A 10147-nucleotide genomic window follows, 5' to 3' on the forward strand; every position below is an offset into this window, starting at 1 on the left:
CCGAGCCCCGCTGTGCTCTCCTCTCAGGCTTTCTTTCTTTCAAGCCCCCTCCCGCAGTGATTCCCACGCCTCGAACTGCAGGTGATGCTCTTCCTCTTCTGCAGCTGAAATTCGTCGCGACGTGTCGCCTGCCCGGTTTTTGCAGGGCGGAGGCACAAACAGTCTCTGCAGACTGGCCTGGACGACTTGTACTTTGTAACCCTCCAACTTCTGGAGGTGATATATTTTAAATACTTCTTGTACTCTAGCGCTGTTTGTGGTCTTTGTGTTGAAAATCATGGAACCGTATTTTGATTTTCAAATCCTTTACAAAAGCGCGTACATTTTTAGACCTTACTCTGAAGCATAGAAGGTTCCAAGGGGTGGGGGAGGAGGTGGAGGAGGAGCCAATTTCTAATGTGCCTTACAAATCATCCATAGTGATAGGGCCAATACACAAATCAATTCTCTCTTCCTCGTAATGTAAACTAAGATAAATGTAAACACTGTTGAAGTTTAATTTATAAATGAATGTGTTGTTTTTATATAAGCGTCCAGACTCCAGGAAAATATCTGCTGTAGAATTTTTTTTAATACTAAAATACCCAAATAAAATCTCTCCAGTATAGCGTGAAATTCCCAGGGAGCCATCTATCTGTGAGTTGATTGACACTGTCCCCAGAAAGTCGGCATTAAAATTCGAAGATCTGTGGAAAAGGGCGAGGGGGCTCTGAACGGCTTCTATCACTGCATTTGCAGCCATCAGTGTAAATCTAGTGGTCATTTTAGTTGATCTCTGTCTTTGGAAGGTAAAGGGCAAAACCTGGAGGACACAGGAAACAAGACAAGGAGTTAAATGGTTAAGAAAAAAAATTAAACGTTGAAGTATTTTGTGTGCTTAGCCTTCAGGAGGTGTATAACTTCTCTAAATTTTGGTTTTCTCATCTGTAATAAGGGAATAATAATAATGTTCCCCATGGTAAACTATATTCTTGTATTTATTCATTAAAATATTTATTGAATGCCATTTGTTTGCTAGGGAGATAACATTCATGCACGCGGGCAGCGCTTTTATTGAGTATCATATGAACTGTCTAGCAAGCACATCACAAGTAATACTAATTTTCTTACCCACCCTCCTTCATTGCAATGTCTCTATTTTCTCATCTCTAAAATTAGGAATGTTAAGCGGAGGTAGGTCATCACAAATAATTCAAGTTAGGGAGGGGCCAGGCGGAGAGGCTAGGAAAATAGAAAACTGTGGGAAAGGACCTTAGAGGCCCGGCCGACCCAGGGGCAGCTGGAAGGTGCCAGATTCCTGAGGAAGGAGGAGACTATATCAAAAGAAAGACTGTCTTGTAAGGTTAGCCTGTTAGTGCAGAGGACAGACTCCTCATGCTTCACTATTTCAACTACACAGACTCACTCCTTTTATGTCGATAGCTGAAATTAGAAATTGACCATGTATTACGAGGTCCTATAAATGACACACATTAATTCCCCTCCCACCCCCCAGACACTGCTGTGCAAGTCAATTTGGTTTGCTATACTAATCTTTGGAGTTTTGGTTTGCTATACTAATCTTTGGAGTTATCATAGGTAAATCTAATTATATTTATTTAAAAAAGAAAACTACAAGCCAGAAGAACTTATACATACTAATTGATTAAACTAATCAAAATAGCTACTTTTAAAAACAAAGTGAGTGGGCAGAAAACGTTTAATAAAACCTCTAGATCTACGCAGACCAATACCATACGTAGCCACTAGCCACACATGGCTATTTAAATTAAATCAAAATTCAGTTTTTTAGTCTCACTAGCTAAATTTCAAGTACTCAATATCCACTTGTGGCCAGTGCCCATATTGTTCTGGGCTGATTAAAGAACATTTTCTTCATAATGGAGAGTTCTATTGAACAGCACTGTTAAAGACTTTGCTACGGATTTTGGAAGGCTACATCAAGTATCATAATTTTGATGTATCCAATATTGAGTCACTTCCAAAGTAAAAAAGCAGAAACAAAATAGATACACAGAAAGATTCATTCATTCCACAAATATTTATCAAGTACCAACAATATGTTAAGTGAAATTAGAAAGGACTAAAAATTTAATGAGTTAGGTGTGTTTAGTGATTAAGAAATATTAACGTGGCTTAACATAGTCTTTTGTTGTTTTCAATCATTGCTGAGTGCTAAAACCAGGAAACACTAAATTTAAAGCAAGAAAGAATTCTAAGGCATTTTTAGGAATAGTCCTAGGACTAAGTAATTATAAATTGGCTGGTTGACTTCTTGCGTCCTACCCTCTTTGTTCCTTTTCTTAGCTTTCTCATCTGCCATCACCCCCTTTCTGCCTACACTTCCTGAAAGTGGCATACAATTCAGCCCTCTCCACCTCCCCAGATTTTGGAATTATTTTACACTTTGCATTCAAATACAGCTCTCCTCTGGGATCTGCTTGTACTCTTCAAGAGGGGCCTTCAGAACAGGCAACTAGTCAATCTCAGAGGAATAGTAGTGGTATGAATATGTTAATATCCCTGGTCCCTTCCAAGTTTATTAGAACAAAGACTTTCTTAAAGCTACACCTTAATGATAAAATTTTATTTTAATAGTGAAATTCCAGATGCCATAGCCAGTCAAGAAAATATTTGGAGGCATTACAATTATGCTACTGGATAGCTAACAAAGTATATCTTCATTTTAGGGATAAATACATAGTGGAAAAGGCTGGTTGTGGACTTTCTGTCCCTACAAATGTAAGATCAACATCCCCAAGTAGTTTGGGAACTATTCTTGCTGGATAAATGTAATGTTTGTGATGCTTTTCCAGCTCAGTGATTGAAGGATTCTAAGTCTACCTTTTTGAACAGTAAGTAATGAATCAGGCGGAAACTGTTAAAATACTTTCTCAATAGAGGTAGTAGAAAGAACATTACACTGAAGTCAGTAAATCTGGTTTGAGTCTTGTCTTTGCCACGTAAAATCTAATGTATTTGGTTATTACTGAGTTTTGGAAGTCTCACTGTCCTCTACAAAGGTGCATCTCTAAAATGATCTTTAAAAATCCTCCTCACTGGTTACAAGAGATACCAGTAAAGAATAAAGATAACGACTACAATGTCATTATTCTCCTCAGATTCACCCACTATTTCTCACCCTACCACTCCCATCTCAGCTACAAGGCTTTGTAGAACCAATAGCAATAAATAACATTGATTTAATGCAAATTATTCTCCACACTCTGTTCCAACTTCTTTATATACATTATCTCATGTAATCCTTATAAAATCTTGTGAGATATTAGCAATTCATACTCAATTGCCATGTAACAGATGAGAAACTGAGGTTAGGTAGATTAGATAACTCATGCTGAGTCACCTTTTGGACTGAAATCCAAGGCGGGCTATCTCTTGTCAATGCAATACACTAGCTGCTTGTACTCCAAACCTCATTTATATCCTTTATGAAGCAAGGCTGTTGTTGTCCACAATGTTGTGGTTTAAGAAGCAACCTAAGAGGATAACAAAAACTATCAAATGGTGGGTGGAGGAAAGTTCTCTTTTCCAGCAACTACGCTGAGTGTGAATAATAAATTAAAAAAATATGTTGAAAAGTGGGTCCTTTAAATCACAGAGTGAGAGCATCATTGATTGTATTTAGGAATATACAGGTAATACATCCATTATTTGTTTGGCTTACTTATTTTCCTAGGTAGATATACATGCTCTTAAACATATTTCTTTTCAATTTAAAATCATTGTCTGGCCTTTAACTTGTTTAGTAAACAGCAGAAAAATACACACGAATGATTCTCAATGAATTCTGACAAAGACTATCTCATAGGATTTCATGATCAGCATTTCAATTTATTCTTTCCTTTTCCCTTTCTTGATCTGGAATGACTACTGTTTCTTGATCTCACCAGTTCTCTTTTCTCTCTTTCATTTATGCTTTCCCATATGATAATACAGAATATTCCCTTTATCTATACTTTTGGTAGAAATTTCTGGCCCTAAAAGCTAATCTGCCATAGAAATTAAGAGGATCCCATTTGGGAAATGAGAATTGTCATAGTTCCCCAACAATCTTTCTCTAACAGGTGACCTATCTGAGCCCATCATGGTAGTTCTCTACCCCTTGTCATGAGCATGGGGATCAATTGTAGCCAATGAGATATTAGAGGAAATTTGCTGGAGGCTTCTTGAAAAAAAATTATCTCCCTCCTCAGGGAGATCCATGAAAGATATCATGTCTCTCTATGGACATTGTCAAGTTGGGACACCATGCCTGGGACCATTACAGCCATGTTACTTGCTGAGGATCAGGCCTGAACTCGGGAAGGCAGATAAGAGTTCTCAATAACATTGAACCAACTCTCTGAAGGCGATCTTAAGACTTCTTTTTTTGTGGGACAACATAAATTTTCATCTTATTTAAGCTGGATCGTGTCAGGATTTGGGTTACTTTTACTTGTCATCATCTCCCACATCTAGGTAATCCTTTCTAAATTGTACTAGGAATTATTTGAAATAAAAAAAAATAAGTGGAAGTACCTCCTCAACTCATTGGTCAATAGGAATTGAGACTGACTCTACTATAAACACGGAAGCACCCTTGGAGCTTTCTCTTACCGGCAAGAAGGAAGTTTTTAGATACAAAATGATTCAGTCTTGCAAACTGCCCAGTTTTCTACCATAACGAAGATAGAAATAAGAATATGACATTTTATTTGTTCAACTAAGAGATTTTTTTTTTCATTCCTACTGTTCTTTTTCTCGTGTCCAAGTCTTTCTAGTATACTTCCCATTATCTTTGTAAGGACATCCCAGAAATAATTTCTTAGAATCTATAGTGAATATTAACCAAATCCTAATTTCAAATAATTGCCAAGGGGTAAAGCAGTCAGCTGGAGTGCTCACTGTCAGTAAATCCATGACATTTTGAGTTTAAATCTATTTGTACCTCTGATTGCCAATATCAAAAGGCAAGCCAAAAAGTGAAATCAGTTTATATTCATATGGCTCACTTGGTTCACACTTTGCCCTTTATTTGAAATAAAGCATTTAAAAAATTAAAAATTAGTATGTGTTATGGTTGAAGATAAATTAGCTTTGTTGATTTGTCTGTTTAGGAAGGAATATATTTGTCCCTCCCCCTTTTCTAGGCAACAATTTATAAAAAGTCACTTCTCCTGTGTGGGCAGGTATATGAGACAAAGAACAAAGTAATCTTCTTTTTATCTCTTTCATTCCATTTGATGTTTGTTCTGTAGTAGTGTTAAAAAATTATTTATGACTCTTGTTAACACAATAAGGCAGACTTTATTTTGGGACTATCACGATAGATGTAGGGGCTACTGCAGTGGCATTTGCATCAGGAAAGGGAGATTTGGCTCAACTCTAAAAGAAAGAAAATGGGAATTTAGAGCCAAGGAGCAGAATGAGTGTCGGTGGATAAAAAATTACTAAGAAGGAAACATCAGGGGTTAAGAGGGGATTCTGATGCAACCGGATTCTTGCTGATGACAAGCCAGGGTGATCAGGTATTATTGGGGGTATGGCTGGAGAGAGGGAAATTTGATTAGATATCCGGGGTGGGTGACTCTTGCTAAACTGACTTGCTATGACTGGGTGATACAGGCCCAACAAGGATAGACACCTGTCTAGAGTTTGGTCAAGGAGAGTGTTCTTTCTATTCTCCTATAATTGTTTTTTTCCTGAAAAGCACAGAAAAGGAGAGCAACTATTGTTATTAATCAAGTGTCTGAGACCCTTTGAGTCTCAGCTATAATATATGCAGGTTAACGTTATTAATCTGCATCATTGTTGTACAAAAAAGCCAAATTGTTTAAGGAAGTTGAGGTAGCACCTAGATGGGTAAAGGTGGAATGCTGTGGAAGAAAGGAGTTGAGAGTCAGAGGGTTTAGGTGACTTCTGCCTCACACATTTACTCTTTGCGTGGGCTTGGCAGGTTACTAAGCTTCTTAAATAGCAGTGTGATTGGCTAAACTCTAAGATGGGCCCCAATGATTCCCAATTCCTTACAGTTATACCCTTGTGTAATCTCCTCCCATACCTTAACAACCAGGATCCGTGTAACAGTAGAAAAAGCCAGAAATTATGTCATATCTCTTCGAGATTAGGTTATAAAAAACAATAATATCTCTCTCTCCCTCTCTCTCTCTTTCTCCTTATTTCTGTCATCATTGATGACAAGGCAAGCCCAAAATTTACATGGTAAATTGGATCCTTCAGTCTCAGTCAAGCCTTCAGATAACTATAGCCCAGCAGGTACCTTATTGCAGCTTCGTGAGGGACCCTGAGCCAGATCACCCAGCTAAGCTGCTCCCAGATTCCTGACTCTCAGAAACTACATTAGATAATATATGTTTGTTATTTTCAGCTTCTAGGTTTTAGGGGAATTTGTTACTCAGCAATAGATAAAGAAATTTGGGCTAATGGCTTTCTTCCAATCATATAGTAGGAACTCAATAAAAGCATGGATGAGAAAACACTTGGCAAACCATAAAGGACTACATGAATGTCAGAACCATATGAATAGAGTGAAAGAAAAGGTCTAGAACAGCACTATCCCAAAGAACTTTATATGAAGATGGAAATGTTCTATCTATGCTGACCTGTATGGTGCAATTGAGTACTTGACGTGTGGCTTGTATAAAACGAGAAACTAAATTTTTTTATTTTACTTAACTTTAATTCACTTAAACTTAAATAGTTGTAAGTAGCTAATGGCTATCATTTTGGACAGAACAAATTTAGAGATTTCTAAACCAACAAATGACTATTCCAAAACAGAGTCAAAAAAGAACACAGTACTTAAAAAATTGTGAGCATGTTTTCTTATCTAATTGTGACTTTTTTAAAGGAAGACGTGTTATTTATGAAATTTGGAAATTATGGATTGAGTTAAGCAATTATTTCCTTTCTTGTATAAAAACCAACTGTTATCCTAACTACATAGGGCACTGCTGATTGATCTATCTGGTGAGTGAGAAAGAGTTAATAACCTGAATATTTCTTGACACAACTTTATTCAGTGGTGTAACTTGGTAAATATGCAAATCCAAATGCAAAAACTATTTAAGTTACTTCTGACAATAGTTAGACCTGACTAGAAGTAGACTTCAGTGTATACAAAATTATATCAGTTAAGGCTTGTAGGATGTCATATCTGTTGTGCCATTAGTAGAGTAGGGATGTCCTTCTGGATTTTCTTATTCTTTCTAAATGATATATGTTTATTTGTGCTCTGTAATAAAGCTGATTGTCTTAAATGTTGACTGTTTCCCTAAAATAAGACCCTTCATCATGTCAGATCATACCTTTTATCCTCAAGTTGTGGTCACATTTATTGTGAAATAACTGCTGCTGTTTCAGACATTGATCAAAACATGCAGAAGGGGTTGGTTATCCCCATTCATGGGGAAAAAAAAATGGATCCTTACCTTATACTATAACAAAAATTTTCTGTTGACGAATTAAATATGTAAAGCTATAAGGCCAACTGTCAAGATTTTTAGAAGAAAATAATTTATTTGGGGCTATGGAAGGATTTACTATTTAAGACATAAAATGATCTAACCATGAAAGAAAGATTGACAAATTTAATTACATAAAAATTAAGAACATCTGTTTATTGAAAGACACCATTATGAAAAGTGAAAATGCAAGTCCCAGAGTCAGAGAATACTCATTTAACTAATATAATTGACAAATATTAATATCTTTAATATGAAAAATTCTACCAATCAATAAGAAAAAGATTTAATAGAAAAATAGGAAAGATTCAATAGAAAAATGAGGTAAATCATAAACCTGTATTTTGAAAGAGGAAATATGAAAGATAATTATACACATAGTGGGCTAAAATTGTGGCCCCCAAAATTATATGTCCATGTTCTAATCCCCAGAACTATGAATATGACCTTTTGGGGAAAAGGGTCTTTGCAGATGTAATTAAATTAAGACTATCGACATGAGGTCATCCTGGATTATCTGTGTGGGGCCTAAATCCAATGACAAGTGTTCTTATGAGAGTCATTCAGATGAGAGACACACAGAGCTAAAAGACCAAAGGAAGGCAAAGGCAGAGATTAGAGTTATGCAGCCACAAGCCAAGGAAGGCCTGGCACCGCCAGAAATTGGGAGGTGCAAAGAAAGATGCCGGGAGCTTTTGGAAGGATCATAGCTCTGCCAGCACTTTGTATTTGGACTTCTGGTTTCCAGAACCATGAGAGAATACATTTTTTTGTTTCATGCCACCCAGTGAGTGGTAATTTGTTACGGCAGCCCTAAGAAATGAATACAGTGCATAAGAAGAGATTACTTGCTAATTATTAGAGAAACAGAAGTTAAATCCTCAATGTAATACCCTTGAACACATACCATATTGGCAAAATTAAAATGTTTGGTCATATGAGAGGTGGTGAAGAGATGACTCAACAGGAACTCTTACATAGTAGTGGTAGGATTGTAAATTGGTCCGACTACTGTGGAGAACAGTTGGGTACTACCTTGTGAAGATGAATTTGCACATATCTTATAATCTAGCATTTCTACCACTAGGTTTAGTATACCCAAGAGGAACTCTAAAACATGTACACCAGAAGATATCTATAAGAAAATTTATAGCAGCTTTGTTCATAATAATACTCTGGAAAACACACAAATGCCCAGCAACAGGAGAATGAATAAATGGTAGCATCTTTATGCTATGAAATTTATACAAGGAAATGAATGTACTATTGTTACATGTAATAATATGAGTGATTTTAAAAAGTATAATGTGAAATGAGAAATAGACATTATAGAAATTTGCTCAAAATCAAGCAAAATTAAACAATATGTTGCTTAGGGAAATACATATAATATATAGCATATTCATTTTTAAAAAGGATGGCAGTTACTTGAGGAGAGAAGGGTGGTGGATGAGATAGGGAGATAAACTCAGGTTCAGGAATATTCTAGTTCTGAGATAGGGAATGGGCCCCTACTTGATTGCATTTGTGCTTATTAACTTAAAAATATTTTATATAAGTTATTTTATTTATATATTAGTATTAAAAATATTTAATACTAAGACAAAAGTAAAGGAGAACTATAATAATTAAGGCCACATAGCGATCACTTGTAACCTAAAGTTAATCACTGTGTCCATTGAATACCCTTTTGACAGGTATTTGAAGAAATGGAGGGTAGCAAGAATGGATATAACCTCAAATATAGAAATGAAAAGGATTAACCCTCTGCATATGTGTCGAGGTGAGAATAGCTGTTACAGTAGGTAGTAGAAAAACGGGCCATAGATCAGAAAAAGGACAATAGAAGTGCCTAGATAAAAGTCTGATCCACCACAAAAAGTTCTCCTAGATACTCAAAATATGAGTCATGATTTGACTAAAGATGAATTAGTGGGATGAAGTGGGCAAGGCCACTAGGTGCCCTTAGAGAAAAAAACCTAAAAGTTTCACAATGTACAGCAAAGATACCTACTTGGGCCTTTTAGCTAGTATACAGATGAATATAACCTTGGAACTTGAGCTTGTGTCAGCTATTTTAAAGGAGTGCATGTGGAGATGGGCAGAGTTCAATTTTTTATCTGTGTGTTTAGGTCTTCAGCACAAAACTCCAAGGCCTAACAAGATTCGTATATTCACTTGTTGGCTGCAGGGAATTAATCCTATTTGAAGTATGCCATCTGTTTCCAGTTGGGACCCTAACTGGTACAAGCAGGCCTATTAATTACCTCTCAAACCAGCTGTTGGCAATCTTGGGTGTGGTTTCTTGACAGCTATTACCATACTATTTGACTATAGCCTTGTAAACAAAGGTGTCGGTATAGAGCAGTGATTCTCAAAATGTGGTCTCATACCAGCAGCACCAGCATTTCCTGGGAACTTGTCAGAAACACAAAATTTGGGTTTCACCCAAGACCTACCTCCTGAATCCAAAACTCTGTGGGTGAGCTGAGCAATCTGCTCTAATAAACCCTCCAGGATATTCTGATATGTGTTAAAGCATGAGAATCATTAGCATAGCAGAATCACAATGGATAGTCCAGCATCTTGAAGCTAATAGCAGCTAAACTTTTTATTTATTTATTTATTTATTTATTTAGTTTAGTAATGGCTAATCCACTGCA

The 10147-nt window shown here is 36.5% G+C and overlaps 1 long non-coding RNA gene across 4 annotated transcripts in view; it reads left to right on the forward strand.

Annotated features, from left to right (window-relative positions):
- The window catches only part of LOC107195979, a 188285-nt gene that overhangs the window by 2986 nt on the left and 175152 nt on the right, over nucleotides 1-10147 (forward strand). The window lies entirely within an intron of this gene.

Source organism: Pteropus alecto, unplaced genomic scaffold (assembly GCF_000325575.1).
Source record: "Pteropus alecto unplaced genomic scaffold, ASM32557v1 scaffold24, whole genome shotgun sequence".
NCBI classification, from domain to species: Eukaryota; Metazoa; Chordata; class Mammalia; order Chiroptera; family Pteropodidae; genus Pteropus; species Pteropus alecto.